The sequence below is a fragment of the Sitophilus oryzae genome, unplaced genomic scaffold (assembly GCF_002938485.1).
Source record: "Sitophilus oryzae breed Bouriz unplaced genomic scaffold, Soryzae_2.0 scaffold_1396_pilon_pilon, whole genome shotgun sequence".
Classification (NCBI taxonomy): Eukaryota; Metazoa; Arthropoda; class Insecta; order Coleoptera; family Curculionidae; genus Sitophilus; species Sitophilus oryzae.
Genome location: NW_022146055.1, coordinates 11739640 through 11756296, shown reverse-complemented (window position 1 = coordinate 11756296; position 16657 = coordinate 11739640). Strand labels below are relative to the sequence as shown.

General features: G+C 31.2%; 1 protein-coding gene and 1 long non-coding RNA gene across 3 annotated transcripts in view; both read left to right on the top strand.

Moving 5' to 3' along the window:
• LOC115876050 (calsyntenin-1) overlaps nucleotides 1-16657 on the top strand; it is a 495751-nt gene that overhangs the window by 201477 nt on the left and 277617 nt on the right. The gene's annotated exons all lie outside the window — the stretch shown is intronic.
• Nucleotides 3904-5082, top strand: LOC115876053. The gene is made up of 4 exons (XR_004049090.1): nucleotides 3904-4068; nucleotides 4140-4222; nucleotides 4416-4538; nucleotides 4609-5082. It is a non-coding gene; the product is annotated as an uncharacterized LOC115876053 (long non-coding RNA).

Sequence of the window (16657 nt, the reverse complement as noted above, 5' to 3'; positions counted from 1 at the left end):
AAATATTTGAATTTAGTTTTTAAACATATTTTAAACCCCTAGTAAATATTAGGTTATAACAGAATAAAAAACCTACACTAAAACGCTGGTATTCATTTCACTTATTCTTACTTTATCTAGTATTCTGATTACTGTTCAGAACGTTCTAACAAAATAAACCAAATAACAATCTAACTTTGAAATAAACCATAAAAATAAACGTCTCTAGTTTAGGTGACAATTGAAAATCATAAAATTAAGGGACAACAAACGGCAACATTGTTGGGGATGCGAGTTGACTAGTGGGACTTAGAACCTAGTTTAACATACAGGTTACTGTATTCTATAGGTAAATTGTTACTTATAAAATATTTCCACCTGCAGGGCATCTACTACGTTGCTGTTACTTTGGCCGTAATTGTAAGTTTTGACGTTAAACCTGGCTAGATTTTGTATCTCACTAAGTGCTCTTGTACGTCAAGTTGGAGAAGAACTTTATACTACTGGGATATAAATTAAAGATGGATTATAAACTGGAGTTAAAGCTATTAAACCTGCTTTATGGATGAAGTTTCCTCAACTTCATTTGATGCTTGAAACTTTTACCTTTTTAATAATCATTTTGTGAGTAAGGCAGGTTTTAATAGTCTGGATCTTGTATTATCTTAAGGTCGATTATTTTTTTTATTTCACGTTAACGGGATCGTTCAAAGATTTCGGGACCGGAACACCTAATAAAATACTTTTGTCAGCTTTGCTAATGCTGTCAGCTAAACTTTGTCAGCAATCTAATTCTTTTGTCAGTTTTTTTATTCGAAATCTTTTATTATTTTTTTTGTCAGTGATGAAACTCTGATCTCGTTTTTGTTGAATCATTCTGAATATACCGGGTGCGTCTCAAAAGTGGCTCACCTCTATAACTTTTTTATTTTTTTCAGATAAAAAAACGAGATTTGGTATTTTAGTATGTGAGATAAATTAGGATTGACTGACGTATTCAATTGTTTTCGGTCACTTCCTGTTTCATCGGAACTGACTAGAGCTTTTGATTTTTAAATGGCACCCTCGGTATTTTTTTACTTTATTCGGTAGAAAATGACACTCTGAATCGAATGGCATATCATATGTCAACTTTTGACATTTTCGCTTAAAACAAAATTATATTTTAAATTTCAATCTAGAGTGCTATGTTAAAAACACTAATTTTTAATCAAGGAGCCTTGGAAAAATAGATTTGATAGTCTAATGTTTTTAGTGCCTTGTCCTGGTCAGTTCAAAGATGTCCAAATCGTATTTTTAATCATATCTCAATTTTTTCAAATGGAACGAGGGTGGCTCATTAGCATATTTGGAAAAAGCATTTTTACGAATAATTTGATACCACACACTTGGTATTTCGAGTCAAATTGTCGTTATTAACTGCATGTTACAATTTCAAATAAACCATATGAGAAAATGTCAAAAGTTGACATATTATATGTCATTGTATTCAGAGTGTCATTTCCTATCGAATAAAGTAAAAAAATACCGAGGGTGACATTTAAAAATCAAAAGTTGTATTCATTTCCGGTGAAACCGGAAGTGACCGAAAATAATTGAATATGTGAGTCAATCTTAATTTATGCCATATACTAACCTACCAAATCTTGTTTTTTTTATCCGAATAAATAAGGTAGTTATAGAGGTGAGCCACTTTTGAGACGAACCCGGTATTTTTATTTGACATTACTTACCTACTACCTGAACATGTGAAATTTAGGGTTGAACAATGATTTGTCTATTCTTTTATACTTACTAGATTGCATGTTTTTATGTGGTAGATATCCAACATAAAATTAAAGCTTAATTTTGTTATACAGGGTTCGGCAATAGTGCGTCGGGCATCTGTAGCTTCTAGAATAAAAACTTCTCTCTTATTGCTCCTATAAAAACTTAGGAATTTTGTTTAAGTGCAAATCTAAAGTATGTACTAGGATGTATTTCAGGAAAATAGTTTAACTTCTACAGGGTGGCTCACAAAAGTGTGAGTGGATCGGGATCATTTCTTAAAATGGAACACCCTGTATACTATTGCATTTTGGCTTCCTTTTCAGATCACTTTACTTAATCCTAAGGTATAAGTATTTCTATAATTTCCGAGATATTAATAAATTAATAAAAATTATATATTTTTCAGCCTTCCTTAAAAAAAATATTAAAAATACAAGAACTGTCCTGAAATCAATATTACGTACGGTATTTACGATGGTCTGTACTTAGTTTGCTATAAAATCGTAGTCTTAAATCATACAGGATGTATAAAACTCTACGCCTAACTTTCTTAAATATATTTTTTTGCTTCTTTAAATGGAACACCTGTTTTTTTTATTAGATAGAGAATTAAAAAATGAACATTTTTTGTATATAGAATATTTCAAAAATTTTAAAGGTTTCACAGACATTCGCGGTATTATTTCATAATATGCCTCTTTCAACGGTAAAATACGAGAGAAAAGTCGTTGTTTGGCTTTGATAAAAATTTACTGCAGGAAATCCCATACGAAATATGAAACCGCGAATATCTGTGAAACCTTTACAAATTTTGAAATACTCTAGGTACAAAAAATGTCAATTTTTTAATTCTCCGTCTGTTAAAAAATAACATATAGGGTGTTCTATTTAAAGAATCAAAGAAAAGTTATTTTATATTTTAGATAGTTTGGCGTAGAATTTTGAACATCCGTTGCGATTTAAAATTACTATATTTATAGCAAAGTAAGTACAGATACAGACCATCTAACGTATATACCTAATATAGTTTTGATTTCAGGACAGAGTTCTTGTATTTTTAATATTCTTTTTAAGAATGGCTGAGAAATATATACCGTATGATCGAAAAAAAAACGGCGTCCAGTTGGCTTGGAAATGACGATCGATGATATTTCCCATATAATTTTACATATAAAATGACAGCGATCTTCATTTCATAGCCATCGTTGCCTTATTTATTTATTAATATCTCTGAGAAATTACCGAAATATATTTCCTCATATCTTAGGATTATGTAAAGTGATCTGAAAGGAAGTCAGAAATGCAATAATATACAGGGTGTTCCATTTAAAAAAAATCATCCCGATCCACTCACTTTTTTGAGGCATCCCACATACGATCATTTTATATCCCGTAGAACGACAAAAAACAAATTTCTACTGATCCCAAAAAACATGCCCTTTATAGATAAGTATTTTTCATTAGTCAGTACATCCGAATTTGAAAGTATTTTAATTTTATTTGAGACAGTGCATGTTTTAGTGCTGTTTGAAGATAGACCTTTCTCTATATTATTTTAAACATATTAAAATTGTGATTGCACTGCTACTATAAAATCGGTGTGTTGTTATTTTATGATGGTATTGTTGATTCAGGTATGTTCAGGTATGTAGATCTTAAATGCATTATTGCAATAATTTACTGTGACTACAACTTCGAAAAATAAGTGGTTAAAAAAGCATTATTTTGATAAACATCATAAATTTAAGAAGAGGTACAAAAAAAGTTCCACCGAGTACCGTTTGCATTTTAGCACAGATAACACATAATCCAGATGGCTCCTTACGTGTTAAAAATTGTCACCCTAATTTCACTCCAATTTGGAAAAATATTGGAGTGACATTTGAATAATCTGAAATTTTTAGATTTCTTTTCTCACTTTTTTGGGAGGTTTTGCTTCTCTTGCACAGATGTCGCTTGCACTTCAGTTGCGTGGTTGCCAAACGTTATATTAAATATATTTCATTTCATTATGAATATAAAAAATTAAAGGTATACCAAATTAAAAATTATGTAATTTATAAACACGAAATAGATATGTTAAATTAATACATAAATATTTAACTTAATACGTTTATTATTATCTTATTATCTATTAATTTATCGTCCCACGTCATTTACCAGTTGCCTAATTACGAAAAGTTTCATATGACATTAACCTCAAAAATGATCTTTGAAAACAAACAACAACAAACAGAGCAACAAATGAACAAATAACTACATAATGACTGATAATGATAAGTGATAAAAATAACTTTAATGATATGAAGGCTGATGAAGGTAATTATAAACATTATTTTGAGTTTGTTTAATAAAATTAGGATACAATATAACTAAGCAAAATCAAACAGTTTTAGACAACCAATACAAGATTTTAGAACTTGACATCGTGATAAACAAATTGTACATTCAGGAACTCGTTTAAATATTATAGGTAAGTAATATTTTCACAAAACTAAACATTTTAGCATAAAATCACAGATAATATATAGAATATTACTTATGATAAAATGTTAAATACTGATGTATATTTATTCTAATCACATTTAAATTTAAACTCAAAATTTTCATAAAAAGAAAATGATAATTTTTCGTAAATATAAAGTAAATAATATTACATATTTCAGGTTGATTGACGAATATTCTACAGTTGATTAGAGCCCATGATGATGCGAAGATAATTAATATCACCTAACTTCAAGAAACCAGCGTAAAGAAGTTTACATTCACAACTCATCTAACCATTATAGGTAATAATTTACAAAATTAGTCATTTTTGATTATAATATTAAGGTACTTAGGTACATTTTTATCTTCTAGATCAGTAATGTCGTCATAATTTAAATGAACTCACAGATAGCAATGGGGCACTGCACCGAAGCAGTATTACAAAATATGTGAAATAAAACTGTAATACAAATTGCTCTATAAAATTTAATAGAAATAAATTTATTTATGAAAATTAAGTTATGAAGTTTTATTTTTCCTAGGAAAAAAATAACATTTATATTTTGATCAATTTAGAACATTACAGTTAAAAAAATATGTGTTAGAATAACATATTTTTAATAAAATTGCAGCTTTTAATTTTTATACTTTTTTGCTTTTATATCAATAAGAACTAACGTAAGGAACAATTCATATTTATACTATGAAAACACATGCATATTTTTTGATGTTTTTAAAACCAGTGAATGATGTTGAAATATACTACACCTATTATTCTTATTAACTAACTTTAATTACAAACTTACACATTATTGTCATTGGAAATAAATTAATTTGGATATTCTATTTGTTTAGAAACTTTTTTACCTATTGTAGTTTTTTTAAAACCTACTTGATTTAAAACAAAAAAATGTCACCTGTTGTGACAAAATAAGGTCTTTTTTACTAGAAAACAATCTAGTGAGCTTTTCTAATAATACTTTGATTTACCATACCATATGATCGAAAAAACGGCGTCAGCGATGGCTATGAAATGAAGATCGCTGTCATTTTAAATGTAAATTTATATGGGAAATGTCATCGATTGCCATTTCCCAGCCAACTGGACGCCGTTTTTTTTTGATCATACGGTATAATATGTATTCCCATCTGTTAATCTTTTTATTTTAAGGAAGATTTAGGAAGGGTAGCTTAAAACATGTTTGTCGATCAATTATCTTTATATGTCGTTTGTAAAAATATTTTACAGTAGTAGAAAATAAAACTGTTTTTAAGGCGAACAGCTTCTTTGCTAAAATATTTTTTTGGTCCCAATACATAATGATTTACATTTTATTTTTAACTTCAAATAATGAATTTAATGGAAAAATTGCAAGTCATAAAAACGTTCTAAATATACAAATCTAACCATTTTTTCCATACCGTTGCTCCAGTTTTTTGTCAAATTAACGAATATTAGAAATAGTTTATTTCAACCTCTTCAGCTTATTTTAAAAATGTTGACAAATAACAAAGAATACACCCCTTAAAGTTTCGCATTTGTCTTGATATACTCTGTATAAGACAACAGTAAATAACTTGTAATATAACTTCGAAATATAAATTTGAAATTAAAATAATGATTTGTTATAGTGATTTACGTTTTATTAATTTTGATTTTTTTTTCTTAAATTTAATTTAAAAGTGATTTACGTTATTTATTAATTGAAACGTTTAAAATTTGAATATACGTTCAAATTTTTTTTTTACAATAAATTTGTTTATGATAAATAATTTTATAATAAAAATATGACCGAATTTCCTGGAAAGTTTGCCAAATTTGTACATATGAAAACCTAGCTTTACCACTTATCACAGAAAATCTCTATTCCTTCCCTTATCACAGAATAATACAGGAACGAACCATATGCGACAAGGATAGAATATTTAGATATGTCGTTACTGTTTTTTGTTTTTAATGGATATTTTAAAAGCCGGGTAATATATGGTAATCTGTGATGGTAATATACTATATACCTTTGACTGTCTTTGATTACAACTGTGTGATTAGTGATAATTATTATTAAAATGTCTGGTAATAAGTGTCAATTTTACAATTGTGAGATTTCTCGGAAATCAGGTGTACATGTGTTTAAGTTTCATGCGTCAAGAGATCCTAATTTATGTACAAAGTGGATAGAAAATTGTGAGTTCATTCATATAGAATTTTTTTGCATAATGAAATACATCTGTGTCATTAATAGGGAACTGTCTCATCGAAAACATGCTGTTCCGTAAGCAATGGCCATCTGGATTATGTGTATTTCATTATACAAAAAATTAGCTATCCTAATTGAGCCTTTTTCCAGAAAAGCCTTTTTATTTCCAGGTAGTCGTGACGATCCTGGCCTGACGTTACTATCTGCAAATAGAGAGAAATTATTTTTGGTTTTGCAAGGAGAAAACTTATTTAAAATATCTTCTTTAAAATACAAATAATGAATCTTACACTATGTAAAAGACAAATTTAGTGGCCGAATTGACCTAGCCTTGAACTTCGAAAAGCAATTAAAAGGTGCGGTGAAGGTTTTTGTGTCCAAATTGCTTTATAGATATGAAAAGCGTGGAGAAAGTTTCCAACTAAATATTTGAAAAGGAATGCTCAGTGGCTAAAAGGGAGTTTCAAGCTGCCTAAAATTACTCGTACTGATTGATTTACTCATACTCATACTGAACAAACAGGATTAGTAACGCCAAAAAGGGGCAGGCCAAAAAAGCCCTTTGCTGAAAATGTTTCAAGAACAAAACAGAGGGACGTCAAACAGCTTGTTTCCGAAGTACCTTTGGAAAAATTATGTTATGCTACTGAATCAAGTTTGATTAAAGGCGGATAAAGAACTGCCTTAGGCCCCATAATATCTTTTTACCGAAAAACGGCAAAAAAACCAAAACCCTGTGCCCAAGATGTCATAAGGATGTTACATCTCCCCGATAATGTTGCTGAAGTGCCAAAGGACAGAGGTGATGATATCAATGATGATGAAATAAAAGATATCGTTGATTCAGAATGATTCTTGAGGTACAACGTTTTTTTTAGTCTTTTTGAGTATATATTTCTAGTAAATTTATGATTTTATTATTACTCAAAATATGAAACTAATAATTTTTCAGTAGAAAATATTTTTGTCATCCTAAAGTGGACAATTTGTCGTAAGTGCACCCTGTAGAAGTTAAAATATTTTTCTGAAATACATCCTAGTCTAGTACGTACTTTAAGTTTGCACTTAAATAAAATTTTTAAGTTTTTATTCTAGGAGCTACAGATGCCCGACGCATTATTGCCGAACCATGTAGATATCATCAGAAGAACAATGGGCATAAACCGGGATTTGTTGGAAACAATCAATAACAGCGAACAGAAATATTATTAGATGCTTCTGCAAACATTTTATAATAATCTGCAGCAGTAACTTTATTCCAATTAATATTTCGTCAGTTATTGGTGAAATCCGAACTCGAAATTGAGATGTTTACTTATCGTTAAAGTGTAATCTAGTTGTCTAAAAGTTTTAACTGTGCAAACATCAGCTCCAGCACCTGCAAATCCAAGTTTCTCTGTTAGACGCGAGTTTCATCAGAGAGTAGAGAGAGCTGATGTGCGCATTTTTAGCATATGTAGAAGTTTCGGCTATAAATTGATGCGCGGTCATAAACTGGAGTTATGCATTCAATATAGGAGTTTATGAGAAAAGTTCTGTTAATTTAACATGCATTCCATTACTTTTATATTCATAAGCGTGTTTAATTTTAGTATAAGAGAATATATTTAAAATATTTATTTTTAAGTATGGCATTATCTTTGAGAACTGAGATTTTGTAGCTTATTGCCTTATAGCAGTAATGGCGAACCTTTTCAGCTGAGAAGATGAAAAAAAAATATCTTATTTCTATCAACAATCTCGTACACTTCGGTCCATATGTCTTGAAATGGACGGCTACTACTAAAGGGTTTCCCAATAAGAACGCTCGATCTTTAAAAGGTAATAAAGTAACCTTACACCATACGGTTACTTTTTCGGAATGCATTGGAACTTGGTGAATGTCCCGCGGGTTTTCATCGCTCCAAATTCGGTAGTTCTGCTTGTTAACGAAGCCACTCAACCAGAAATGCGCCTCGTCACTAAAGATTATTTTTTCCCAAAAGCAGGATCCAAGTATTCTAGCGCCCAGTTAGCGAATTCACGCCGCAGTCTATGATCATTGGGTTTTAATTCTTGAGTCAATTGCACCTTATATGGGTGAAGGTGTAAGTCATAATGCAGAATTCGCCAGGTTGACATCCACGAAAGTCCAAGTTCTTGAGAACGACGCGCAATAGACTGTCTTGGATTCTCATGAACACTTTCCCGAACAGCAGCAATATTTTCAACGGATCTCACTCTTCGTTGCTGTACAGGCGTTGGTCGATCTACCACTGAACCACTTTCTTCGAATTTTTGCATTAAACGGCGAATTGTGGACTCCGTAGGCCGATCATGGACACTATAAACTTGACGAAGTGCCCGGAATGTTTGCCGAACAGAACACTGATTTTAGTAATAACATTTCACGATTTCGACACGTTGTTCACTTGTATACCGCCCCATATTAAATGTCAAGGTTTACTGAATATTCCTGGCAGAGATAACGCGTGTGTGACTGTGGACCCTGCAATGCGCTGTTACCAAAGATCGAGCGTTCTTATTGGGAAACCCTTTACTATCAATGAATTTTCGATATCTATTTTTTGATTCTTCACCACAACGCTGCAAAAACAAATTATAAATCACGTTTTTTTTTTATAAAAAGTTCATAGGTTTCTTACCTATTAACTTTCTACATTATTGTTCCCCATTTTACTGGTATCATAGGATTCAAACATACTAATATTTGAATTATGAAATTTTTCACCTTTGAAGACGCGTGTCATGAAAAATGAGCTCGCGTATCAGCACTGACATGCGTATCATAGGTATTCACCGCTTTAGAGGATATCGGAGACCCGTTTCTTGAATGAATTTATTGGAAGTAGTAAAAAGCTTTAAATATAGGAGTCGTTTTCACCAGGACCGCCAGAAAGTGAAATAAGTATAAACGTCTTTTGTTCAGAAACACGCTGAATATTTTAAGTTTTTTTGAAAGATTTTTTTCATCCGATTTTTAATTACTTATACAGGGTGAGTTTTTTACGATGTTTTCTATGGTTATCTCGGTAACTACTGGAGATAGAGAGTCAGTTGAATAGGGAAAGAATTGCAGTTTTGTGGGGTCATAAATATGCGCCTTTCATATTTTTGCAAAAGTTCATGGCTTTTTAGATATTTCGTAAAAAACAAATTTCGGCTAATTTAAAAATTGTCCTTAATTCCATTATAATCTATTTTAGATAAAAAAATTTCAGATAACAAATTTTTTTTCCGAAATATCTAGTAACCCATGAACTTTTTCATAAATCTGAAAGGCGCATATATATGACCCCACAAAACTGCAATTCTTTCCCCATTCAACCGACTCTCTATCAGCAGTAGTTTCCGAGATACCTATAGAGAACATCATTAAAAACTCACCCTGTATAGTAAGCGATTCAGTTTGATGAATGTGTGGTTTCTCCTATACTTTTAAAAAGAAAAACATATGATATTGATTTGTAGTAACTTTGTAGTACCGTATGATCGAAAAAAAAAACGGCGTCAAAGACCGGGTAATGACAATCAATGATAATTTTGGCGAAATCAATCTCTAGGCGTCATTTACTAAAAATTGACATTAAACTTGTCAAAATCTAATTCTAAATCGACACAAATCTATTTCCAAAAAGTTATTTTTTCTCGAATTTTAAACTACACTTTATATGGTGTCGTCAGGTAAAAATAATTTTTACTTAATAGAAAAATAAGTTACAACCTTTTTAAGGCCAATTGGCAATAAGAGCCATTAAAAATACAAAAATTGTATAAGGGCCTCTAAGGGCATAATAACGTTTAATGACCTCGCCAAAATTGCCATCGATTGTCATTTCCCCGCCGTCTCTGACGCCGTTTTTTTTTTGATCGTATAGTAATAGGAAATAATTTATTACTTATTCTAATATGGAGAACTCTCCTTTCCCCGAAATTTCGCTTTCTGTATATTTATTATTTGAATTCTGAATCCATTAATACTGCTGGATCATAAAAAAGTGATTACATTAATAGCTTGTGATTAGTTTTTTGCCATAATTACCTACTGCGGCTCTAATATATTGATCGATGTCACGTCAGTCTATGTATGCTCTGTTTGCGTGTTTAGGTGTTATAATAATAATTTAAATAGTATGTTAGCGGGGTTTGTGTATTGAAACAAATACAAAGGAGCATTTTATTAAAAATAGCTTTCCGATTTTTTATGTTTTAACATTGACAAATGTCAATTCTTTAAGGGTGTATTCCGTTGCTTACCTTGGTTATGGTTTTATGTTCCGTTTCTATCGGTTTCCTGAAAGTTTTCTTATTACGGAACACGGTTCCTGAAAAATTCGGTTATAACTGTCACCAAACTAACCAGCGCCAGCGCCAGCGCCAGAAGGCTGGTTTTTCTGGTTTTATTTGTCAATCCATGTCATTTATGTGACAGAAATGTAATTTAAAATTTGTTTATATTTTTTTGTATTTACATCCAAAAGCAATGGAGGTAGGCAGTAAACGTAAATAAATTTCATTAACTAAATAGAATGACTTTTTAGGACCATTTCATACAGCCATTGTTTCTTAAAGTCAGGAACATTTAAAGAAAACATGAAAAACAACAACAAGTAATCGTAAATGTTTTGTAAGCCATGAAAATATAAATATTGATTAGATTTGTTTATTTATTATTGATCTGTTTTAATATTGGACCTGCAAATCTTCACTTGAGCTGTCTAACGAGTTTAACAGTTTATTAATAAAGTAGGGGAGACCGGTATCAATTGTAACAAAATTTATATTTTATTTTTTTGTGTCGATGATTAAAAAAATCTTGTCTACTTCTGTATGTCAATAATTAAAATGGTACTTTGCGAACACAGTTTTAACAAATATATGGATGAATATTGTTTCTTTCGTGAAGAAAATTAACAAATATGAAGAAAAGTCGAGTGTTACCACCGGGAAGGTGTCAAATGTAACGCTCACCGTCTCAATAGTAACATGAAATATACTACAGTTTTAAAGTGAATCTGGTAAAGATCATAGGAATTTTTCAACACATTTATTGCAAAAACAAAAGTACATGGATAAAGAAATTCACAGGATAAAAAAATTAAAAAAATGGGGAGGGAATGATAAGAGAGTGATGAAATTTGATTTAAAAAAATCTATTACTGGAATAAATAGGTGAGAACTATGAATTAGTAAGACTCTATTTTCTTCACTGGGTTTTGCATATTTTGCAAAATGTTTGATGAACTGAAGAAAATGTTCCTTCTGCATCCAACCACTTTTGTTCCCTCCACCAATACTACCCTGAGAACCATCTCTTACAAAATGTTCATGGTATCGCTTTAATGGAAATATGAACATTGGTGGAATGCTCTGCCCAAGTGCATTTATGGCTATGCATATTGTTACCCAGGAACCTTTTTCCTGAGATACAATACCGCCAACTTGTTTTATACCATTTTTTGAAATTATTTTACCAGGTTTTTGCGCTGTAGTGCAGCCAGTTTCATCCACATTGTAGATATTGTTTGGAGTAAACTGATGCCTATCCATTACCATTGCTTAATTGTCGAAAAACTTCTTTACATTTTCCCGGTTAAAATTCATTGCGCGAGCAAGACTAGTTGATTCTGGCGTACGTATTGACAGTTTATTATTTCGTTTTAAAAACGCCGTAAGCCAGTCTTCGGTGCCATTTGCTTTAGTTCCCACCCAGTGGGAAATTTGCAGACAATCTGTTTGGCAAATTGATATGCCAATTTGCGTAACTCCTTTGGTGATAATCCAAAATAAAGCTTTGCAGAATCTTCGCAATTCTGAGATAACTGCTCCTCTTGTTCTCTTGTGAAGACTTTATTATGAGGTTTATAACCAATTGTCGGTATGGTATTATTTTTCAACGCTGCTACAAAACGATACAATGTCACATGACATATTCTATAATCTTTTGCAACTGATCTTATAGACAAATTTTCATTTATTATTTTATGTGCGGCTCTTTCAAATAATTCTCGGGAAATTTCGCCTCTATTCGTTTTTCTTGGCCTCGGTTTGACCATTTTTTTCACAATATGTGAGTTATCCTACAGTAAGAGCAATATATTAGCGGATTGTTTATTAAAAATTAACAGTGGCTACCGAACTGGTGTCAGTTGTAACATGTTACAAACGACACCTATGCAAATGTTACCACCGACACCAGGGTACATCAGAAAATACCCGCGCAAATTATTTATACATAACCTCAAATTCATAAACTTCAATATAGCTTGAAATGTTCGTGAAGAAACACTAATTATAGCATACTAAACAATTAGGACCTGTACGTAATCATAAACGAACGATTTACATTTTGATAATAGGTAAAATACTTACAAATTAGTATTGAAAGCACAAATTCACGACCATACACGAACAGTGAAAATTAAATGACTGTTGCACTGTTGCCGATTCAGTCAGGTGTCTAAACGAACACGACGGTGTAATTAGTTGTTTCTTTCGATAACAGGTGGATCTGCAAATACGAGTGTTACAATTGACCCCTGTTACAATTGATACCGGTCTCCCCTACTTTTCAATATTAAACTCCATTGAAAAGAAGAAAGAAACGTAAAAGCAGAGAATAGGTACATTAAAAATGCATAAAAGGAATTTTATAATAGAGGTATTGAAATTTAGAAAACGTCAACATTTGTCGTTTCCAATATTTACCAAACTGTTCCGTATCAAACCGATGTTTTTCAGGAACCGCTCTTTACCGTAGTTTACCGGTCTGGTTCCCCTGGTTTTGCAACCGAATACAGCCACAATTCATTTTTACCACACTAATTTTTAAATATCATATACCTACTAGTCATTGTTTTAGATTTTTTTGTGTGTAGATGTTTTAGATGTCTACTGAACATTATTAATTATCATATACAGGGTGTCCCAATATTTCGTGGACATAGCACTACTACGTATATTTGAAGCCAAAATAAGTTCATTGGGACAGTGCTTCGGTTATCCGTTAGAGGCCACCAAACTTTATAATAAAATAAACATATTTTTTAAGATATTTTAAAAACCGATGTTCCGATTTGAATAAGATTTGGCGAGCCTATGTTTTGCTAACCGCTTTAACATTTGACTTTCTCAAAACACAAGGATGAGTACGGGAAGGGTGAAAACTATCCCCACCCCTACATGAATTTTAGTAAAAATCAACTCAATCAACGACTGTTTTTTTTTGTGTAAAATGGTCCTTCTAGTCTATACTACATTTTTTGTCTCTTGTAAAAAACGCCACATTTTAGAAAAAAAGATTTGGAGATTTTTTCCAAAGCAAACCTACAAAATATACAGGGAGTTTCAATATTCCGTGGACATAGAACAACTACGTGTTTTTTGAATCAAAAGAGGTTAATTGTACACCATTTAGCTCATTGCAAAAGTGCTTCGTTTGTCCGGGCACCAATCAAAAATAAACTCGAATGTTAATTAATTTAAATTTATTGAAACTTATTGTCATATATCATTTGTGATACCATTATAGTAGATCTTATTTTCGCCAAGTAGATCATTAGGGCATACTAGATTTTATGCGCCTAAATAGCTTGATGAGCCAAGAAATATCTTTGTAAGTCAGCTTCAGGAAAAAAAAATTCTCAAAAAGTTTGCGCGGTGGTGTTGTTTACAAGAGGGAAAAAATGTAGTAACTACTAGAAGTACCATTTTACGAAAAAAAAATCAGTCGGTGAAAGAGTTGAAAAACATTTCTACTAAAATTTGTGTAGGGGTACACGGGTACACTGTAAAAAAAATAAGTGAAATTTTACTCAGATTTCACTCAATACTTTCTCAATTTCTGTCCACACCCTATTGAGTGAAATTTCCACTCTACAGAACTGAGTGAATCTTCAATTCTCAGAGTGAAAAGCACTGAGTGTTTTCACTCAATCTAGATTAGACGAAAGACTCCGTTTTTACTCATTATGGTTTACCTTGAGTAGGATTTTGATCATTTATTCACTTTAAAATGAGTGTTGAGTTCAAGTACACCTTTTATTGAGTGACTTATTCAAATTTGTGTTACACTTAACTCGATTAGTACTCATATCTGAGTATTAATTTCACTCAGTATTGAGAAATATATTCTAAATGATTTTTTTTAAAAGCTATATGTAAGCTAACTTGTTATTTTATAACAGGTGGGCAGGTGCCTTTCAAAGGTAAGTTTCAGTTTAGGACATGGTCTCGAACATGTCCATTTCCTAAAATTCACTTTTGGGAGGCATCTGTTCACTTGTATTAAAATAACAAGTTAGCTTACATATACATAGCTTTTAAAAAAAAAAATTTAGAATATTTCGTTTTTTTTAAACAAACCAAATGAAAAACTGTAGAACCTTCAAATATATTTTATTTGTCATTTTTATTTGACAAAAACAAATAAAACCAAATATAACACTATTATTATAATATAAAAAACATTTTAAAAAGTTTTCAACTCTTTTTCGAAAAATATACAGGAACTTTTTAAGCTAGATGTCTAGAAAAGTTGCATCACATCGCAAAAATACGCTTTATTAAGAGCATTGTTCAGCTCGGCTACCATAACATTCTCCAATATTTCTAATTTCTAAACTAACTTTTAATAACGAAAATCCCCCGGAAAATCCAGATACTTTTCCTCCTGAAAATTCAAAAAAAAATGTTATTCTGCCAAATGTTCCAGTTCCCAATTCCAGATTGAGGGAAAGTAGATACCTAGATTTTCGCTACGCCAATTAGTCAAGGAAACGTCCGAGCATCCCGGCAAACAGTGGACGCAGTCGAATTTGAATCTATGCTATGTTGGGCGGATTTCTGCGATGTGAAAAAAAATGTTCTTAACATAAAACATATTTAGGAGTTATGAGTTCGTATTCGCTTCACCACGCCACGCGGCCACAGTCACACTTTACATGACACTGTACACACACACTATGGGCTTGTAACCTTTTAAACTTCGGTACCTTCGAAGGGACAAGACAACCTACGACTCGAACAGATAATTAAAAACTGAGGAACAGGGGAATAGCTTATTCGGTATCGAAGAAGCGCGTATGACGTTTGATTAGTAATGAGCGAAAATACTCTAAACTGGGAGATTTCACTCAAATTTTTATTGTGTTAAACTATAACATGAGTTTTTTAGTGAATTTTTCTATTCCATTACTTAAAGATAAGGGTTATAACTCGAACATGAGCTTATTCAATCGCTATTGATTAAATAGAGATCATATTTTAGTAAAATGATGAATTTACTCTATTTTAGATAAAAATGTACTCAACTATTCACTCAGGCTGATTTTTTACAGTGTAGTTTTGACCTTTCCCGTACTTTTTCTTCATTTTTGGAAAGTAAAATGTTAAAGGTCTTAAACGTATGCATCCCAATTTGGATTCAAATAGAAATAAGGGTTCTCTAACGGCCAAACGAAGCACTTTTGTATAGAGGTAAATTGTATTTAAAGCAGAGTTGGCATGATTTAAATCAAATGATTTAAATCATGATTTAAATCGTGATCTAAATCAAGTGATTTTTTAAATTTTAATCATGTGATTTAAATCAAAAAAACAATTTTATTGAAACTTATATCAAAAAATGACTGTAAAAGTTATAAAAATGTGTCCTAGAAAACTAGAAAAAATATTTCTATAACAGATAATAAATCGAGATATAATTGTAAATGTTATAAAATTATATAAAAATATCTATTTATCAATTTAAATGTTGGACTGAATATTGAAGTAATTTCGTGTGAATTCATTAGACCGCTAAATGCAGGGATTTATTTTAAAATTTATGTATGTGGCATAAATTCGCTGTTCGAATACATATCATTCGCAAAGTCTAGAGCAGAACTAGGTTCTTCTGATATAGAGATTCTTCATTCCCGAGAATCTATAATCGTTGTCAGAAAATGTGTTGTATTTTTTTTTTGAAACGGTTGTATGTTTTCAAATTCCTATCGACATTTTGATCTGCAGTAATTTTTTAATCTATTTCAAACTTTGCAAATAATCTGAACAGTAATCGAGCAACAATTTGTACACTCGTTGAATTTGACACTTAATATCAGTTTAAATATATATTTTTGTACTTATGTGCTTAGGCGTAACGGTGCTTTACTTTTATGCCTAGGCGTTAAAATGACAAAAGTTAATATTTTTGAGATGTTTGAAAAAAAATCCTTTTGATC